Genomic DNA, 8,981 nt, shown 5'->3' with positions numbered 1-8,981 from the left:
GAGTCTCAGAGACAAAGAGAAAATCCTGAAAGCAGCTCGGGAGAAGAGATATGTAACCTAAAATGGTAGAAACATTAGATTGGCAACAGACTTATCCACAGAGACCTGGCAGGCCAGAAAGGACTGGCAGGACATATTCAGAGCACTAAATGAGAAAAATATGCAGCAAATACTATATCCAGCTAGGCTGTCATTGAAAATTGAAGGAGAGATAAAAAGCTTCCAGGACAAACAAAAACTAAAGGAATTTGCAAACACGAAACCAGCCCTACAAGAAATCTTGAAAGGGGTCCTCTAAGCAAAGAGAGAGCCTAAAAGCAACATAGACCAGAAAGGAACACAAACAATATACAGTAACAGTCACTTTACAGGCAATACAATGGCACTGAACTCCTATCTTTCAATAGTTACCCTGAATGTAAATGGGCTAAATGCCCCAATCAAAAGACACAGGCTATCAGATTGGATTAAAAAACAAGACCCATCGATATGCTGTCTGCAAGAGACTCATTTTAGAACCAAAGACACCCCCAGATTGAAAGTGAGGGGGTGGAAAAGCATTTACCATGCTAATGGACACCAAAAGAAAGCTGGGGTGGAAATCCTTGTATCAGACAAATTAGATTTTAAACCAAAGACTGTAGTAAGAGATGAGGAAGGACACTATATCATACTTAAAGGGTCTATCCAACAAGAAGATCTAACAATTGTAAATATCTATGCCCCTAACATGGGAGCAGCCAATTATATAAGCCAATTAATAACAAAAGCAAAGAAACACATTGACAACAATACAATAATAGTGGGGGACTTTAACACCCCCCTCACTGAAATGGACAGATCATCTAAGCAAAAGATCAACAAGGAAATAAAGACTTTAAATGACACACTGGACCAAATGGACTTCACAGACATATTCAGAACATTCTGTCCCAAAGCAACGGAATACACATTCTTCTCTAGTGCCCATGGAACATTCTCCAGAATAGATCACATCCTAGATCATAAATCAGGTCTCAACCAGTACCAAAAGATTGGGATCCTTCCCTGCCTATTTTCAGACCACAATGCTTTGAAACTAGAACTCAATCACAACTATTCAAAATCTTTGGGATGCAGCAAAGGCAGTCCTAAGAGGAAAGTATATAGCAATAGAAGCCTTTCTCAAGAAACAAGAAAGGTCTCAAGTACACAACCTAACCCTACACCTAAAGGAGCTGAAGAAAGAACAGCAAATAAAGCCTAAACCCAGCAGGAGAAGAGAAATAATAAAGATCAGAGCAGAAACCAATGAAATAGAAACTAAAAGAACAGTAGAACAGATCAACGAAACTAGGAGCTGGTTCTTTGAAAGAATTAACAAGATTGATAAACCCCTGGCCAGACTTATCAAAAAGAAAAGAGAAATGACCCAAATCAACAAAATCATGAATGAAAGAGGAGAGATCACAACCAACACCAAAGAAATACAATTATAAGAACATATTATGAGCAACTCTATGCCAGCAAATTAGATAACCTGGAAGAAATGGATGCATTCCTAGAGATGTATCAACTACCAAAACTGAACCAGGAAGAAATAGAAAACCTCAACAGACCTATAACCACTAAGGAAATTGAAGCAGTCATCAAAAATCTCCCAAAACACAAAAGCCCAGGGCCAGATGGCTTCCCAGGGGAATTCTACCAAACATTTCAAGAAGAATTAATACCTATCCTTCTGAAACTGTTCCGAAAAATAGAAATGGAAGGAAAACTTCCAAACTCATTTTATGAGGCCAGCATTACCTTGATCCCAAAACCAAAGACCCCATCAAAAAGGAGAATTACAGACCAATATCCCTGATGAACATGGATGCAAAAATTCTCACCAAAATACTAGCCAATAGGATCCAACAGTACATTAAAAGGATTATTCACCACGACCAAGTGGGATTTATCCCTGGGCTGCAAGGTGGGTTCAACATCCGCAAATCAATCAACATGATACAATACATTAACAAAAGAAAGAACAAGAATCATATGATCCTCTCAATAGATGCAGAAAAAGCATTTGACAAAGTACAGCATCCTTTCTTGATCAAAACACTTCAGAGTATAGGGATCGAGGGTACATACCTCAATATCATAAAAGCCATCTATGAAAAACCTACATCGAATATCATTCTCAATGGGGAAAAACTGAGAGCTTTCCCCTTAAGGTCAGGAACGCGGCAGGGATGTCCACTATCACCACTGCTATTCAACATAGTATTGGAAGTCCTAGCCACAGCAATCAGACAACAAAAAGAAATCAAAGGCATCCAAATTGGCAAAGAAGAAGTCAAACTCTCACTGTTTGCAGATGATATGATACTTTATGTGGAAAATCCCAAAGACTCCACCCCAAAACTGCTAGAACTCATACAGGAATTCAGTCAAGTGGCAGGATATAAAATCAATGCACAGAAGTCAGTGGCATTCCTATACACCAACAACAAGTCAGAAGAAAAAGAAATGAAGGAGTCGATCCCATTTACAATTGCACCCAAAACCATAAGATACCTAGGAATAAATCTAACCAAAGAGGCAAAGGATCTGTACTCAGAAAACTATAAAATACTCATGAAAGAAATTGAGGAAGACACAAAGAAATGGAAAAACGTTCCATGTTCATGGATTGGAAGAACAAATATTGTGAAGATGTCAATCCTACCTAGAGCAATCTACACATTCAATGCAATCCCCATCAAAATACCATCCACTTTTTTCAAAGAAATGGGACAAATAATCCTAAAATTTGTATGGAACCAGAAAAGACCCCGCATAGCCAGAGGAATGTTGAAAAAGAAAAGCAAAGCTGGCGGCATCACAATTCCGGACTTCCAGCTCTACTACAAAGCTGTCATCATCAAGACAGTATGGTACTGGCACAAAAACAGACACATAGATCAATGGAACAGAATAGAGAGCCCAGAAATGGACCCTCAAGTCTATGGTCAACTCATCTTTGACAAAGCAGGAAAGAATGTCCAATGGAAAAAAGACAGTCTCTTCAACAAATGGTGTTGGGAAAATTGGACAGCCACATGCAGAAGAATGAAACTAGACCATTTCCTTACACCACACACAAAAATAGACTCCAAATGGTTGAAAGACCTCAATGTGAGACAGGAGTCCATCAAAATCCTAAAGGAGAACACATGCAGCAACCTCTTCGACCTCAGCCGCAGCAACTTCTTCCTAGAAACATCGCCAAAGGCAAGGGAAGCAAGGGCAAAAATGAACTATTGGGACTTCATCAAGATAAAAAGCTTTTGCAAAGCAAAGGAAACAGTCAACAAAACCAAAAGACAACCGACAGAATGGGAGAAGATATTTGCAAATGACATATCAGATAAAGGGCTAGTATCCAAAATCTATAAAGAACTCATCAAACTCAACACCCAAAGAACAAAGAATCCAATCAAGAAATGGGCAGAAGACATGAACAGACATTTTTCCAAAGAAGACATCCAAACGGCCAACAGACACATGAAAAAGTGTTCAATATCGCTTGGCATCAGGGAAATCCAAATCAAAACCTCAGTGAGATACCACCTCACACCAGTCAGAATGGCTAAAATTAACAAGTCAGGAAATGACAGATGTTGGCGGGGATGCAGAGAAAGGGGAACCCTCCTACACTGTTGGTGGGAATGCAAGCTGGTGCAGCCACTCTGGAAAACAGTATGGAGGTTCCTCAAAAAGTTGAAAATAGAGCTACCATATGATCCAGCAATTTCACTACTGGGTATTTACCCCAAAGATACAAAAGTAGGGACCCGAAAGGGTACGTGCACCCCGATGTTTATAGCAGCAATGTCCACAATAGCCAAACTGTGGAAAGAGCCAAGATGTCCATCAACAGATGAATGGATAAAGAAGATGTGGTATATATATATAATGGAATATTATGCAGCCATCAAAAGGAATGAGATCTTGCCATTTGCAACGGCGTGGATGGAACTAGAGGGTATTATGCTGAGCGAAATAAGTCAAACAGAGAAAGACATGTATCATATGACCTCACTGATATGAGGAATTCTTAATCTCAGGAAACAAACTGAGGGTTGCTGGAGTGGGGGGGGGGGTGGGGGGGATGGGGTGACTGGGTGATGGACACTGGGGAGGGTATGTGTTCTGGTAAGCGCTATGAATTGTGCAATACTGTTGAATCTTAGATCTGTACCTCTGAAACAAATAATGCAATATATGTTAAGAAAGAAAAAAAGAAGAAGAAGAATGTAGCAGGAGGGGAAGAATGAAGGGGGGGAAATCGGAGGGGTAGAGGAACCATGAGAGACGATGGACTCTGAAAAACAAACTGAGGGTTCTAGAGGGGAGGGGGGTGGGAGGATGGGTTAGCCTGGTGATGGGTATTGAGGAGGGCACATTCTGCATGGAGCACTGGGTGTTATGCACAAACAATGAATCATGGAACACTATATCTAAAACTAATGATGTAATGTATGGGGATTAACATAACAATAAAAAAATTAAAAAAAAAAAGAATTCCAATGATGATGTTCAAAAAAAAAAAAAGAAAACAATGGATCGTGGATCACCACATCAAAAACCAATGATGTATTGTATGGTGACTAACATAACAATAAAAAAAAAGAAAGAAATTGCTCAATATATACACTGTGAACAAATGAATTAAAAGACATAGGTTAATTTCATTGTTGTGCACACATTTAAATTCCCTGCTAATTTTAGAACCCGATCTCTCCATATAATGTTATTTAATCTTCTAAACAGTATCAATAAGTGAAACTATTAATATGTATTCAAGATATAGAGGCTTAATATTAAAACATAATGAAGTAAATCACATAGTGAAGCAGAATCCTTTAGAATTCATGTATCTCCATTTACTGTCTGAAATTTGTAATCTTAAGGACCCAGAAATCTCTATATAGTATTTTATTCCTTGCTTAATATATTTTAGTGGTTACTAAAGTTTAGTGTGCAAAACTACTTTTTAGGATTTCATACATAAGCCATGCATCTTATACTTATGGGAAATATAATGGATATTCAAGGTAATTTTGACATCTTCCATGCTATCTGTAGGGTAGGTTCCCTAGAAGCAGACCCTGATGAAGATTTATGTGAAAATGATTTATTAGAAAGTATTCCCTGGAAAAACTGGAGGGGTCATGGGGGGGGGGTTGGATTGTGAAGAGAAGGAGGCCAACCAAAAGTGAAATATCAAGCAAACTCCCACATAAAGTTAACTGTGGCATAATCATGCAGGGAGGTCTAGAGATAGTAGAGATTGCTCCTGAGAGTTGTTCTTAGAGCATTGTATTCCTGCACAACTCAGTCATTAGTTAGGAGATGTAAATTCCCAAGCACATTAGCTTTTGGTACACACTAGCAAAACAGGCAAAAGCAGCCTGTAGGAACCCCTCCAAAAAGGGATCCTGGTGCTGGATATTAGAAGTGAAAGTGCAAGGGGATCCAGAGTGCATGAAGATAGTAAAGAGACGGGAGGTAATGTAATAAAGAAATCGAGGACATACGGGTAGAGCACTGACTGCTGCACTGGCTGACTACCTGTCTGTCTCACTGAGTACAGTTACGGAAGGGAGAAAAAGGGTGGGGGGAGGTATGCTTATAGTAAAACCAGTCAACGTTAAATTTGGAATACATTTTTTCAGTTTTCTGATTCCCCTTGTTATCCATGAACATTTATTTATATGTGCAATGGAATTTCTTTAGATCTCCTGGTATAATGATCCAAACATTGCTCTTAGGATCATCTCATTGCCTTTTTGAGTAGGACTGTGTTACAAGACTGCGAAGCCACACTAAACTGGGATGCCTCCTTCTCTCCACTCAGTTGTTGATATCAAATACTACATCCTCTTATCATTATGTGGTAACCTCAAGATCTCAGCCAACTATTTGAGACTATGAAAACTTCTAAACAACTGCTCAACTCTGAGTCAGATGGCAGCGTCAAACATGTTAGCTGGGTCAGGTCAAATTTTGGTCCCATTCTCTACATTTGAAATTCTTTTTTTATGGCAGATGAAAGGATAAAGCCACGCTGAAAATTGTAGACCATGAGACAAACAATGTCAATGGAGGCTAACGAACAGCATTCAATAAGTGACCTCAAAAAACATAATTTCTGAAAGATTTGGTATCATTATTATTATTACAACTGAGCTAACTAGATTCTTTCAAAATTTCCTTTCTGCAATAGAAGTCCACTATTCAACAATTCTGTGGAGCATGCCCCAAATCACTGCTCAATAATTCTATAGGAGATTCCCCTATCATGGCCTCTGTTTGAGGCAGTTCCAGTGGTCTTCTCAAGGCCTGAGACAATTTTGCCACTGCCTAAACTAACATAACATCACGGAGAGATGAAAACTAACAGTTGTTTGGTGCCGGGTACCATGCTAAGTACATAAAGTAGCTCATATAATCTCCATAATGATATTGTAAGGTGGTATTACTATATGTTTTTTATAGATAATGAACTTGAGGCTCACAGAGATGAAATAACTTATATACTCACATAGCTTGTAAATATAAAGTCAGAATTAAAACCTAAGGAACCCTGATTCTTTCCACTCTGCTTATACAATGGAAACAATTTTCGAGCAGGAGTTATTCCCAGGAAGCAACACTAAACCCCAATCAAGAAGTATTCCCTGTCTTAGTTATCTCAGGCTGCTATAACAAATACCATAGACTGAGTGGCATAAAAACAACAGAAATTTATTTCTCACAGTTCTGGAGGCTAGAAGACTGAGATCAGGGCGCTAGCATGATTGAGGGCCCTCTCTCTGGTAGTAGACCTCTTGCTGTGTCCTCACATGGCAGAATGGATGAGAGAGCTCTCTGGGGTGTCTTTATAAGGGAACTAATCCCATTCTTGAGGGGTCTACCCTCATGATCTAATTATCTCCCAAAAGCCCCACCTCCCAATACCACACCATTGGGGGTTAGGATTTCAACATATGAATTTTGAGAGACAAAAACATTCATTCCATAACATTCCTTATCCCAGGAAAGAGAATTGATGACAGGTACCTAGCTGGATTGCTATGGACAACTGATTGCTAAGTGCTCCAGTGCCCTCCTGGGGGGACTGAAGCATTTATACTGTGGTTACACTGTGTCTTTCTCACCATTGCATGTTGTGTATGAGGTATAAATATTTTTTTTCTGTAGTTCACAAGTCTTCAGATCAATAAGAATTTGTACTCAAGGAGCTATATTCAATGATTCACATCCAAGGAGACTCATCCACACTCACATCTGAATTCAGTGGAGAGATCCTTGACACCTAATCTTGCAATATGATGTAATTTGGCTGGGGGTCTTGGGAAAGAGTGAGTGTATTTTGCATGTAGGAGGAGGTATGTAAATAATTCATGGCCAGAGAGTGAACTATGGTAGATTAAGGATCGCCATAAATTTTTTAAGTAGTAATCCTCTTCCGCTGGAATCTCAGCTGGCGTTAATGGCTTGCTCAAACCATTAAATGCAACAGAAGTGATATAATATTCTGAGTATTCCAAGACTAGGTCATAATGAGGCTTGCAGCTTATACCTCTTAGAAAGTTTACTCTGGATGAAGTCAGCCATCAAGTAAGAAATCTGACTATTCTGAGACTGCCTTGCTACTCAAGCTTGACATATGGAAAGACTTTGAGAAGAAAGAGGGGGAGAGAGAGAGAAAGAGAGAGAGAGATGCCTACCAGCTCCAGGCCATCCATCCCAGCCCAAGCTGAGATCCCAAATATAAGATTGAAGAAGCTCTCTTAAACATTCCAACTCCACCAAACACAGCATGTGGAAGAAGAAAGGAACCCAACCTACAGCTAGAATCAAGGCCCTGGGCATATAACTCCTGTGGAGCTGTTTCAACCATCTCTTGCCATTTAAGTACCCCAGCTGAGACTTCAGTCATCAAGATGCAGAGATAAGCTACCCTCACTATGCCTAGCCTAAATTTCTGGTCCACGAAATTATGAGCATAACAAAATGGTTGTTGTTTTCTGTCACTAAGGTTTTTTTGGGGGGGAGGGAGGAGAGTTGTTAGACAGCAATGGGTAACTGGAATATACTGTTCTAAGGACTCTGTAAGGGAAGTGATTGAGTTGCCCCTTCACTAACTAGTTGTTTGCAATGGTCATTTTATTAAAATCAATGTTATGTTCAATATCATTAATTATTAATCTTATCATTAAAGTAATGCAGGTTTATTAGAAAATATACAAAAGTATAAAAAAGAAAATTAAAATCCCCTACAACCCCACCATCCAGGGATATATTTGCATTTTTAAAGTGTGTATGTGTGTATTAGGATGACATTCAGTATATGCAACCATTATCTATTGTTGCATAAAAACATACCCAAATTAAAGGCTTGCAATAACAATAATTTTATGATTGTTTACAAGTCTGTGGGTCAACTTGAGTGATTCTGTAGGTCAGCTGGAGCTGAATGGACTATGGGCAGGTTGGTTGGTTTCTGGAGCTAGAGCTGTGACGTGTCTGTTCCATGTCAGCTCTCATCCTCAAGGAGGCTAGCACAGGCTTTCTCACATGGAGGTCTCAGGACAACAAAAGCATAAGAAGATTAACTATAAGATCTCTTGAAGCCTACACTCAGAACTCCTGTAACATCATCACCTCTGCCCTATTCTCCTGGTCAAAGCAAGCCAAAGGCCGGACAGATTCAAGTGGGGAGAGAAAGTGACTCAATCTCTTGAGAGGAATAACAGCCAATTCACATGGCAAAAATGCATGTATGCAAGGATAGGAGGAATCTGCAGCTATTATTGTTATTATTATTATTATTATTATTACTATTACTATTATTATTATCTACAAGACCATACTTGAAATTTTCTACTCATATTTTTATAAACTGTTATGCTTGGAAAATATAATCAAAACAGTATGTGTAAGTAAACCCTGTCCATAATCCT

This window comes from Phoca vitulina, unplaced genomic scaffold (assembly GCF_004348235.1).
Source record: "Phoca vitulina isolate PV1807 unplaced genomic scaffold, GSC_HSeal_1.0 scaffold13, whole genome shotgun sequence".
Taxonomy (NCBI): domain Eukaryota; kingdom Metazoa; phylum Chordata; class Mammalia; order Carnivora; family Phocidae; genus Phoca; species Phoca vitulina.
The sequence above is the reverse complement of the archived record's forward strand: the minus strand, read 5'-3'. Positions refer to the sequence as shown.